General features: G+C 46.4%; 1 protein-coding gene across 1 annotated transcript in view; it reads right to left on the bottom strand.

Annotated features, from left to right (window-relative positions):
* Positions 1–11,801: 11,801 nt before the first annotated feature.
* Positions 11,802–12,086, bottom strand: part of LOC120522298 — a 36,580-nt gene continuing 36,295 nt past the window's right edge. The window contains exon 7 of the transcript XR_005632346.1: positions 11,802–12,043. The gene's annotated coding sequence lies outside the window, so the exon portion shown is untranslated. The remainder of the gene's footprint in view (positions 12,044–12,086) is intronic.

The following is a 12,086-nucleotide window of genomic DNA, read 5'->3' as shown; positions in this document are numbered from 1 at the left end:
ATTCCCACTAGGTACCCTTATTGCAATATCTGTGCACCATACCAAAACCGGACGTGGTGCCCCACTGGTCGATTAATGGCTTTGTGGCGCAGTGAAGCTTGGCAGAGATATGTTGGCCAGTTTTCAGAGAAATGACATCAGGGAGCTGAAAAGTCAGAGTTCAGTGCACATCCAGAGCAGTGGCCCCCTAGCCGTACTCGTCACGTTTGAGGGTCGTGTTTGTGATGCTCAGCAGTACGAGTTACACACACGAGTCGTCGTTTGGCTGCACTTCCATGGTGAGGGTCTCGTCATTTGCCAGTTTCTCCACGATGTTGCTGTAGATACAGTATGTGCCGCATGTTCCCCCATCAAGTCGTCTTCTGTAAATCCCGATGTCTGCGTTCGCACGTTTTGAGCCTTTTTGCGAGTATCATCGGCCCTGAAGTTCTTCTGGCACACCTTGCACGTTGGTCTCATTTAAGAAGGCCGTTTTTAAAGATAAACTCGTGGACTTTGGAATTAACAGTTAGTGGTGACCTACCTGAAGGTCCTGGGATGATATTGTGGGGGTCTTCGAGACCTTGCCCTGGTTCTTGAATTTTTCTGCTCTTGGGCTCGTCTTGCTGCGATGGCCTCTGGCAGTTGCTTGAAATCTTCTGCGCTTGTAGACGACCATCCGGACCGTCAAGCGGTTGAGTTTGGAGTTCATTTAAAATCCCATTCCAGCCTCGGCCTCTTTGTGAAGGCTGCAGAGAGCAAACCAAAGTAAAGGTCTGAGTCGGTTTAAATCACACGGGCTCCCCTCTCGTGATGTTTCAATCGTCTGATAAATGGAGGGGTGGTCTGTCTTTATACATTTAGGGTTAGGGTTTTTAAATAATAACATGGAAATGAGGCAGGATGTGTGCACCGTTTAAATGAAGATCAAATCTTAACGTGTTGGAAAAGAAAAAAAACATTTCAGGGGGTCTACTTGCTTTTTCAACGTAGGAAGGAGAAATCGCCCATCAAAAGGCCAACTAAAAGGTCCCCGTCACAGGCGGAGGTCCTACTTGTGAGTAAATCCTTTCCTTAACTAAAGATTCTCGTTTGTTTGTCCTACTCGTCTGTTCGGTTGGACCTCCCGTGACGTTATCTTCAGTACTGAAGGCCCGATGGCCTCACGCGGCGTGACTTCTGGCCACCACATGTTAGAAACGGTGACCAGAACGTCAGCCCCTCCAAACCACACGGCGCCATGGGAGCCACGTTCACAGCAACAAAGTAGCGATGGCGGAACGTAACCTTCATGAAAGCGGGGCTTACAAAGCCAGTTTGGGCAGAACTGAAGTCGACTGGTTGCATATTTAAAAATATTAAACGATAATTTTAGCAGAATCCCGACGATAATCTTACAGACAGAACAGCTTCAGATCCACCAAGGAATTTACAGGGAGAGGAGCTCAACGTGGCCAAAAAAAGACAAATTGCTCAGAAGTCCCGACGTCCGTGTGCAGTGCGTCTCAAGAGGTCACACGGGAGAGTCTGAAGAGATACGGGGACCGGACCCTGGAGAAAGGAAGTGCCAGTCAGCTGAGAGCAACAGGAGAACGGTGGGAACGAGAGGAATCATTAAAGGAAAACAGCGGGATGAGGGCAGACAACTCAGTGCACTGCTAGGGGAGCAACCGAAACAAAAGAGAAAGCAAACGTGGAATGAAACCTCAGAAACTGTGTGAGGAACATCACAAGAAACCCTGTGGACTACAAAAGGGGCATCAGCGGGGCATTACAGGTGCCAGGACAAGCTCTCACATCGAATTAAAGAAGAGCAGCAGAAAACGATGACGTCACACGTGAGGCTTGTGGAGGAGGAAGTAGAAGGGACGTTCAGTGAAGACTCCACAACCCTGCAATGTGCATCTCTGTGTCACCTCATGTACCAGCTGAACATCTACAGCTGCCATTAGTCACCAGACTAGGGGGCTGTGGGGTGGCAACATAATGGGCCCTTGGTATTTGATTAAGAAGGTGATGCCCCCTGCTGGTGGATTATTATTCTAAATGGAGTTCTTTTGAGTTGACTACATCTCACCGTCCAGAAGGGAGTGTTGACCACTGGGGGGTATCTGGGGGACTCAATTCTGAGGGATTCGAAGTCCACTGGTGGTGTCAGAATATTTGATCTGTTGGCACTTCTAACGAGGGTCCTGGAGGGGCGCCCAGCTTCTCCAAGACATTTTCAGACTTACAGTACGTCTTATCTGTCACCAACTAAGATCAGCAGACAGTTAATGAGCGAGTGAAGTGACAAAAAACCAAAAGACCCGTACAGCACAGGAGGGGGACCCTGTAACCGTTGTCACGTGGAGTCTCTTTGTACCTCTCAGTGTTTTCTAATAAATGTAAAAAAAAAAAAAAGTTTCTCATAGAGTTCGTTAATTGACGCCTTTAGGGGGCTTTGGGACATTCATGGGTAGGACATTTGTGATAAACTGAACTGATGGAGAGAACGGTTCTGTCAGCGGTGGCTGATGTCCCCTCGGTCGTCATTCACATATTACCACTGAATTTCTCTGAGGACACTTAATGGACTCTGTGTTGGTCTTATGGCAGTGGAGTGGGACTGGCATTGTGATTTTGGGGCTTTGTAGAGCATTCAAACACTCGAGATGAGAACAGGCCATTCAGTCCAACAAAGCTCACCAGTCCTCTTCACTTATTTCCTCCAAGAAAACATCAAGTCGAGTTTTGAAAGTCCCTAACGTCTTACTGTCTACCACACTACTTGGTAGCTTATTCCAAGTGTCTATCGTTCTTTGTGTAAAGAAAAACTTCCTAATATTTGTGCGAAATTTACCCTCAAGTTTCCAACTGTGTCCCCGTGTTCTTGATGAACTCATTTTAAAATACAAGTCTCGATCCACTGGACTAATTCCCTTCATAATTTTAAACACTTCAATCATGTCACCTCTTAATCTTCTTTTGCTTAAACTGTAAAGGCTCAGCTCTTTTAATCTTTCCTCATAACTCAACCCCTGTAGCCCTGAATCATCCTAGTCGCTCTTCTCTGGACCTTCTCTTGTGCTGTTATGTCCTTTTTTGTAGCCTGGAGATCAAAACTGCACACAGAACTTCAGATGAGGCCTCACCAGTGCATTATAAAGGTTGAGCAGAACCTCCTGTGACTTGAACACATCAAGGCGCTATATAACCTGACAGTCTGTTAGCCTTCTTAATGGCTTCTCAACACTGTCTGCCAGTTAATAGCTTAGAGTCCACTGTGACTCCTAAATCCTTCTCATAAGGTGGACTCTCGATTTTCCGACCGCCCATTGTGTATTCAAACCTCACATTTTTACTTCCTATGTGTAATTCTTTACATTTACTGACATTAAATTTTATCTGCCACAAATCTGCCCAAGTCTGTCTGCTGTCCAAGTCCTTCTGTGATGATATAACGGATTCCAAATTATCTGCTAATCCACCTATCTTGGTATCATCTGCAAACTTAACCAGCTTGTTCCTTATATTCCTATCTAAATCATTTATAGATATTAAAAATAGCAGCGGCCCCCTCACTGCCCCCTGCTGGTCACCACTCTTAACATCGGCCAGTTCTGATGAGGTTCCTCACACATTCATCACCCTCTGCTTCCTGTGTCTGAGTCAATTCTGCACCCACCACACCCTGAACTGCCACTTGTTTTAGTTTGATGCCCACCCTGTCATGTGGCACCTTATCAAATGTTTTCTGAAAGTCCACATCAATAATCTCATCTGCTCCTCTCTGGTCGTATCCTTTTGTTGTCTCCTCATGAATTCCAGCCTGTTAGTAAAACATGACCTCCCTCTTCTGAACCCACACTGACTGTCCTGTCCTTGTCATGTGTTGCTCAATCTTATCCTTAATAATTCCTTCCATTAATTTTCCTGTGATGCCCATTAAGATTACTGGCCTATAGTTGCTCTGATCTGCCCAGTCACCCATTTTATATAATGGGATGATATTTGCCATTTTCCAGTCCTTTGGAATCTCTCCAGTGCACAGTGACTTCTTAAAAATATACGTCAAGGGTTTATATCTGCACTCGCTAGCCTCCTTAAGAACTCGAGGGTCAATATTATCTGGGCCTGGTGATTTGTTTGAGTTCAGCCTATTTAATCTGAGCAGCTCTTCTCTCTCTACAATCCCTCAGTACCTCCTTAGTAGTCCCTGTTACTACTCTGAGGTTATCCACTTGCTCACTTGTGAGGACTTCAGAATGATTTGAGTTTAGCTCATCCTCTATTTCACTGTCTGTATCTTTTAATTCCCTTTTACTATTCCTGATGAACTTGACCTCCTCCTTGTCTGTTCTTTTACTACTAAAATACTTAAAGAATCTCTTATGGTCGTCTTTCCCCTCATCTGCTCTATTCCTCTCCAACTGTCCAATTGTAGATTGTTTTCTAATTTCTGATTGCCATTTTTCCAGTTCTTGATTCCATTTCAGTGGTGTGCTGTGTTTGTGGCTTATTGGGACGCTGAGGAGATCATTTAGCTGTTTAATTTCTAGTTGCCTTTCTCAGGATCTGCAGGTGTAACGATGGTCTCAGTGACTTGGGTGAAGTGCAGGGAGATGACAGACTGAGCTCCAATCACTGAAGCCCCCGAAATTACTAACAGGACCACAAGAACCTTGAGCAGCGGTTTGCCGACTCGAGACTGAGGACGATCAGAGCTCTCGCCGAGGAGGAGGTGGCGGGCAATGAGCCTACCAGTATATCTCAACTCTGAGGAACGAGGGCCACCATTAGGGACCACCTCAGCTGACGAGTTCACTCTGTGTCATCACTGGTCATTCCTTTCCTACAAACTGCTGACCTTCGGGTTATAAAGACGCAAGGAAAGCTTCAGGTCACAGAGAGCAACAGCAGAAGGTCCTTAGCCTGCGAACGGCACCTGGCTGTGCCTCTCAGCCCTCCATCAGGCGGTGACAGGGACACGTCAATGGGACACTCACCATTGTGTAGCGGTCTAAATGCCAGCTAAGTCCACAGGAAACGGCGACCAATGAAGTGAAATGATGGGAGTCTGAATAGTACTGGTATGTCCTAATGATGAAGAGTGCTGGGATTGGGAGCGCTCCTCCTCCAAACAATCCGATTCAGTCGGCAGACAGCGGGCAGTCCATACACACAGGACAAGACTGATCGGGAGCGGGGAGACAAAACAGACGGAAGACTTCAGACACAACACCGCCTCCCATCTCACACTTTTAACACTCGCGCTGGCCTTCATGGCCCCAGCACCCTTAGCAGGCGTCCAATCAGATCAATTGCAGGGACTGCTAGGAGTTGCCTGGTAGCACTGCTACAATAATAATAATAGAGATACACTATTTATATAGCGCCTTTCCAATGCTGAAGCTGTGAGTCCAGGTGGGTGAGCCCAAGGCACTGGTCAATGGTGCAGAAGTGCTACACGGTTATGGACAGGTGGCTGTAGCCACGTTTAATGAGCATCTCTCTCTCTCTCTCACACACACACACACACACACACACACACACACACACACAGAGAGTGCAGGAAGTTTTCCACAGCAGTGACACTTTCTGAACTCTTAACGACAAACTGAACAGGTTACAGAGGACACCACGGTGTTGATCAGAACTCAAGGACCGACTCCATCAGGTCCTACAACTTCTCCTGCCTTTAGCTTCCTCACTTGGTCTTCAGTTATGGACACAGATGGTCAGAGGTGGTCCTGTCCCTGGCCACTCCAGATGCTGTGTGTGTAGGTACTGATTGAGATGATGGGCGTGGGTGAGAACGTATGTCAAAGATTGTTCAGGGTGTTTGTTTAGTCCACATCCAGCCCAGTAATGACACCCAGTCCACTCCTGCCATCCTTCATGTTATTCCAGCTGAGTTGGTTTTCTATTTCAGCTTCTTCTATTTAATCCCCCCAATTGCCACTAACCCCACCACCCCCCAGTCACAGCAGGGCCAGCATAGTGAGTCTACTCATCGTTGGTGGCAGATGGCTGGCATGCAGGAGGGCAGCCAGACGACACACGAAACGAGGCTGAGCGGGAGTCAGATCACCGGCGGCTCTGGTTTTACAACAGCATTGTGAAGTATTTTAAACTCATCACAAACTTCAAAGGACTTTGTTGGACAGTTATCTTATCCAAAAATCTCTTGACCATACATTGTTCCTCTCTCTCTCGTTAAATTAATCTTAGCCTGAGTGAACCTATTCATTTTTTACATTTAAGATTTTTCCTTTAAAGATTTACCATTGTTGTTTCTTGTCCTAGTGCGTGGATATAAACACAGGAAACTTCAGTTTCTATATTCCATCTCGCCTGAAGAAGGGGCCAGAGTTGCCTCGAAAGCCTGCATATTGTAACCGTTTTAGTTAGCCAATAAAAGGTCATTTTGCTTGGCTCTTCTCTACATTCATAATGGCTAACACGGTACAACACCCTAGTACTACAGCATTCAGACAAAGAGAGAACCCAAGCCCCAGGGGATGACAAGCCAGTGTGTTTCTCCATGCCGGTACAGAGCCTGGATCAATGGGGAGAGTTACGTCAGGAAGGGCATCCGGTGTGAAACTTTGCCAAATCAACATGCGGACAACAGTACAAATTTACATACCGGATTGGTGGAGCCCTGGGTTAAACGACTGCCACCAGTACTGTTAGCGGAAATTGGGCTACTGTTGGCAGGAGAAGAAGAGGGAGAGACATGTCCACAGGAGAGGAGGAAGGTAAAAGAGTGGAACTGAGGGTAGGAACTCTGAATGTTGGTAGTTTGACTGGTAAGGGGAGAAAGCAGATATGATGGAGAGAAGGATGGCTGATATATTGTGTGTGAAGAGACTAAAGGGAAGGGGAGTAAGGCCAGGTGGATCAGAGGTTCTAAATTGTTCTATCACGGTGTGCATGGGAGGAGAAATGGAGTAGGAGTTATTCTGAAGGAACAGCATGTCAAGAGTGTTTGGAGGTGAAAAGAATGTCAGACAGAGTGAGGATGATGAAGCTGGAAATCAGAGGTGTGATGATGAATGTTGTTAGTGCGTATGCACCGCAAGTTGGGTGTGCGATGGAGGGCAAAGAAGATTTCTGGAGCGAGTTGGATGAAGTGATGAACAGAGAGAGGTGATTGGAGCGGATTTCAATGGACATGTTGGTGAAGGGAACAGTGGAGACGAGGAGGTGATGGGTATGTATGGTCCAGATGGCATACATGTGGAAGCATAGAGGTGTTAAGGAGAGATGGAGAGAGTGGAGTTTTTAACCAGATTGTTTAATGGAATCTTGAAAAGTGAGATGATGAGGAGGAGAGGTGTACAAGTGGGCCGATATTTAAGAATAAGGGGGATGTGCAGGACTGCAGTAACTACAGGGGGATAAAACTGATAAGCCACAGCATGGAGTTATGGGAAAGAGTAGTGGAAGTTAAGTTAAGAAGTGAGGTGATGATTAGTGAGCAGCAGGATGGTTTCATGTCAGGAAAGAGCACCACAGATGTAAGGTTTCTCTGAGGATGTTGATGGAGAAGTTTAGAGAGAAGGACAGGAGTTGCATTGCGTCGTTGTGGACCTGAAGAAAGCATATGACAGGGTGACTGAGAGGAGCTGAGGTGTTGTATGAGGAAGTTGGGAATGGCAGAGAAGTACGTAAGAGCGGTACAGGATATGTACGAGGGAAGTCTGCGGTACGAGTGACGGAGGTGGGATTACATCAGGGATCAGCTCCGAGTCCTCTCTTACTTGTAAAGGTGATAGACAGTCACCGTAGACTGTGATGTTTGCTGATGACATTGTGATCTTTAGTGAGAGTAGGGAGGAGGTTGAGGAGAATCTGGAGAGGTGGAGATATGAGAGGAGAGGAATGAAGGTCAGTAGGACAACCAAGACAGAATACATGTGTGTGAATGAGAGGGAGGTCAGTGGAATGGTGAGGATGAGGGGAGGAGAGTTGGTGAAGGTGGATGAGTTTAAAATACTTGGGATCAACAGTACAGAGTAATGAGGATTGTGAAGAATGGTGAAGAAGTGAGTGCAGGCAGAGAGGAATGTATGGAGAAGAGTGACAGGAGTGATTTGTGACAGACTGGTATCAGCAAGAGTGAAAGGGAAGGTCTACAGGACGGTAGTGAGACCAGCTATGTTATATGGGCTGGAGACGGTTGCACAGGAGACAGAGCTGGAGGTGGCAGAGTTAAAGATGGTAAGATTTGCATTGGGTGTGACGACGATGGACAGGATTAGAAATGAGGACATTAGAGGGTCAGCTTTAAGTCAGAGAGGCGAGATTGCGTTGGTTTGGAGAGATGTTGGGCATATTGGGAGAAGGGTGCTAAGGAAGAGGAACAGAGGAAGGCCTAAGATGAGGTTTATGGATGTGGTAAGAGAGGACATGCAGGTGATGGTGACACAAAGCAAGATGAGGACAGGAAGATATGGAGGAAGATGATCTGCTGTGGCAACACCTAACAGGAGCAGCCAAAACAAGAAGATTCAGTCAGAGAGAGACTGGGGGGTCTGAGGGGTGACAGAAGTGCGATTAGAAAGGGGATAAAACATGGTGGGGGAGAGGAGAATGTGACTTACCCCCATCAACATGGTGGCAGGTGGAGGTGTTTTTCATTTTTCTTCTTTTCTTGTGCTCCCCACCCAGCGACACGAGCAGCATAACACAACAACATTCACTCACAGTGGGGTCCTCACGTGAAGTGGGACAGTGTGATAAGTGACATCGCCGGTGCTTTACGTTGACATTAGAAGAGCGGCACTCAGTAAACGAGCCTCAGAAGGACGTGCAGCAGACGGTGTCCCCAGGTGGGGTCACTGAACTGTGAAAATGGTGGCCACACTGCCGTGAGTACGACTCACAAATCAGGTGGCGCATCGAGTCCTTCATTGAGTCGAGTCTAAACTGTGAGTCAGGGTCTTCGTATTTCCCGCCACTAGTGGGCTGAGCCTCCAGGACATCCTCAACTGTATGTTTTTTTTTTTTTTTTTAAAAAGACGTTTCTGTGGCACAAAACTTTGTCTTACTTTGCATCAACCAAACAATCCCGATGCAGTCTGAATGTCGCACAAGTTTTGTACACACGGTGGTCACATGGCATAGAAATGACCAATCACAGAGAGCTACACAACACTCTGAACACCGGCCATCCAATGGCGAGGAGCCTTTCACAGTTTACAGCTCAACGTGGTGAGATCTTTGACAAACGCACAGCTCGCATCAGGGTGTACCAGGGCCAATCACAGATTTTAACAATGAAGGACACTTGGGAGACCCCTCAGGTTTGTGAAAAGACCATCACTACCTTGGATTGACTTGCTTGTTTACTGCAACCCACACAAATATCTCTGCAATACGGCAGAACACCCCGAGTATGAGTGGGAACTGATCTGTGAAACGAGAGAGCATTGGGATTTGAGCAAACCGTGAGATACAAAGAGTCACTAAATGTGAGCCAATTCTGCACAAGCTGCCCGCCTCGAGTTTGATTTACTGGTGGGGGGGAAGAGAGAATGAGGAAGAGCGCCAGCTGCACCAACAGGAAGACACCCGGGCACACAAGAATTCCAGAGTCAGAGAAAAAGAACGGGAGAAACAAAGCAGGGAAGACAACTTGGTGAACAAGAGAGCAAAGGCACAATGAACAGCAGAAGACAGTCGGGCATTTCCTCATAAATACGATGAAGGCTGGAGCTCCGCGAGCGCCGTGATGTGTGGTGTGTTTCATTGCAGCTGTCTGGCATTTTGAGGTCCGACGAGACGCCACTACCCCTGCAGCTCCACCGCTGCCCACCATGCTAGCCGCCTTCTTTTTCTCTCAGGTGAGAGTTGAATTCCGCTTTAAGTTTGACTTCATTGTATGAGATGTTAATTCCTATGTTGTAGAACTTTAACATACGAAATGTTATTTTTTTCCAAATAAAATAAAGAAAGCAAGAAGAATTCTGAAAAATCAAAAGGTGGAACGTCCTAATGAAACCAAGTAAACTTGCTGTGCACGACATCACCACAAGGGGGCAGCTAACTGAAAAATACGTTTTTTTACTTTTTGATTTTCATTTATCTTTTAAATCAGAAATGCGCAGAATATAATTTCAGTTAATAACCTTTTAAAGCGCTAGTATGAAAGAGAATACACAGGTACAATATGAAGAAGTACAAATGATAGTTCAGCAGGTCAGGTCGTTGCTGGGCGCCGATCAAAACAAACCTCAGGGTGCCCGCCGAGAGGCTCCGGTGTCTGTAATCCGCTCTGTCTTTCCATGGACTCCTCGTGTGATTTGTGTTGTGCCAGAGAACTCGTTACATATGGTGCACCGTCGCTCAGTGAAGAGCACGAGACAGAAAGAAGTGGAGTGGAATTGAGAAAAAAAGAAAAAAAAAAATCACAGTTTGATGTTTTTGTACTTAAAACAAAGGAAAGAATAAAATCAAAATAAACAAAACGAGGCTTATTCAGCCTCCTACTGTACACACGTCTTCTAACTGGGATCTATAAAGTTTTGTATTTGCAGTCCCCCATTGCTGCCTGATCATCTCGTTGTCCAGGAAGGCACCTCTATACGTGGCGTCACAAAGTGGTCTCGACATCAGCACTGACTTAGGGTCGGACATTTGTGGCGGGGAGGGTTTGCCACTTTTGACTTGGGCCGACAGGGGGACAGGATGCACCGATTCTCCTTCAGGGAGTGTCATTTATGAAAAGGGCACAGGGAGTTGAAGACCCCCCATGGAGTAACTCTGTGAAGGACATTTTCTAGCCAGGAAGGCCATAAACTGTCCAAATGGCATGAAGCCACTCTGAAGGCCTGACATGTGGCTCTTTACGAGTGGCAATTGTGTTCTGAGAAGCCCTGTTGGCCCACGACTGAATGAACTTCGGGAACCCCCTTGCACCCACTCGGTCAGGCTTTGTGTCACTCGGCGTCTCGTCATGACTCTCTGATGAAGACGACTCTTGTCTCAGCAGCCATATTGAGGCTCGTGGCCCATTTCAATGCTCCGCTCAAAGCTCAAGCGGAGAGAACTGAACATGGAATGGCGCCTGTGGACACAAGCTGCTCTGTCACCCTCAGTTTATGTCGGATTACCTGTGACACAATGAAGTGCGCAGCTCCTTCGCCTGCCTGTTCTTTCTCTCCAATCACCCGAGGTAAGAGAAAGTGCAGCACCTGACCCCAGAATTGGTGGCATTTTGGTCAAGTCTGCATAATAGAGAGCGTAAAATGGGAAAGCTGGGTCACATAGGACCACACAGGTCAAAACAGGACAGAAGTGTCAAGAAAAAAATATACAGGAGTTCCAGATGGAAGAGGAGGGATGAAGATGTGGAAGAACTCGAGTATCCAGACTGAAAGACGAAAAGCAGCCGACCGCCCAGAATGAGCGGCCCACCCAGCGGAGGCCAAGAGGTTAGGGACGTAAAGGAAGTTCCTGCCTCAGAGGCCGTGATGTTATGCGGTCGATTTGCACAGGCGACTGAACACAGAATTCCATCGAGATGCCCCATTGCAGTTTGGAAACACAAAGGCGAGTTTGTCTGTTTTTCCACAGAAGTCTAATAAACAAGAAACAGCAGATGGACTTTCATGGAGCCCATAAAGTTTGCGTTCCTTCTTTCCTTGCAGCGGCCATTGGGGAGGACTATTCCCTCTTTACTACTCTCAATTGTTATTCTCTGGTTGTCGGCCTTCCTCTTTCTTTCAGGCGGATGGCGATTTGAATTTAGTTTTGTTAAGTCTGACTTGATTGTATGGAATGTTACTTGCTTTTAATAAATTCAATAAAAAGGAGGGACAAGAAACAGAATACTCCATTTCAATTCAACTTGTAATAGACTCTCTCAGACTGTGCACTAATATAAAGGCAGACATTTAAACTAACAAAGTACTTGTATCAACTCACCAAAACCTAAAAAAAAAAACAAAAACTAGCAAATGTCTCTTACAGGAGGAGTGCTGGAGTCTTCAAATATCAAAAATCATGGCCCATTTAATACCAACCAACAATACAGAAGAGCAGCGACCTTCTCCTCGATACGTAATGGCGAGTCCTGGTAATGTGAAGTACAAGAACAATATTTATTTAACACAGAA

Source organism: Polypterus senegalus, unplaced genomic scaffold (genome assembly GCF_016835505.1).
Source record: "Polypterus senegalus isolate Bchr_013 unplaced genomic scaffold, ASM1683550v1 scaffold_2486, whole genome shotgun sequence".
Classification (NCBI taxonomy): Eukaryota; Metazoa; Chordata; class Cladistia; order Polypteriformes; family Polypteridae; genus Polypterus; species Polypterus senegalus.
Note: the sequence above shows the minus strand (reverse complement) of the source record. Positions and strands in the feature narration are given on the sequence as shown.